This window comes from Triticum dicoccoides, chromosome 5A (assembly GCF_002162155.2).
Source record: "Triticum dicoccoides isolate Atlit2015 ecotype Zavitan chromosome 5A, WEW_v2.0, whole genome shotgun sequence".
Taxonomy (NCBI): domain Eukaryota; kingdom Viridiplantae; phylum Streptophyta; class Magnoliopsida; order Poales; family Poaceae; genus Triticum; species Triticum dicoccoides.
In genome coordinates this window covers 581,236,530-581,237,089 of record NC_041388.1, presented here as the reverse complement: position 1 = coordinate 581,237,089, position 560 = coordinate 581,236,530, and positions in this window count along the sequence as shown.

The following is a 560-nucleotide window of genomic DNA, read 5'->3' as shown; positions in this document are numbered from 1 at the left end:
AAATGATGATACCATGCCAAGTTTCAACATTTTCAGAGTTCATTTGGTAGTGATTTCCAATTTCATATCATTTAGCTCTCTAAACAATTAGGTAAATGACCGAAAAACAACAAATGATGTCAGAACATGTTGGAAATTGATGACGTCGCTTTGAATGCTGCATACTGAACACAAAAGAAGTCCAAAGTTCAAATAAGTTTAAAAAACATTGAAGTGCCCGTGTAACAGATGAGTTCTCATCCGAAATCCTGATACTCCGAAAGAGTTTCTCCAGTTTGTACACGAAGTGCGTCCAATTCTTGCCTGGAACCTCTCTACTCTTTTGCACATGCTATGCGGGTGAAATGATGATACCATGCCAAGTTTCAATATTTTCAGAGTTCATTTTGTAGTGATTTTCAATTTCACGGTCATTTAGCTCTCTAAACAATTAGGTAAATGACCGAAAAACAGCAAATGATGTCAGAACATGTTGGAAATTGATGACATCGCTTTGAATGCTGCATACTGAACACAAAAGAAGTCCGAAGTTCAAATAAGTATAAAAAACAATGAAGTGC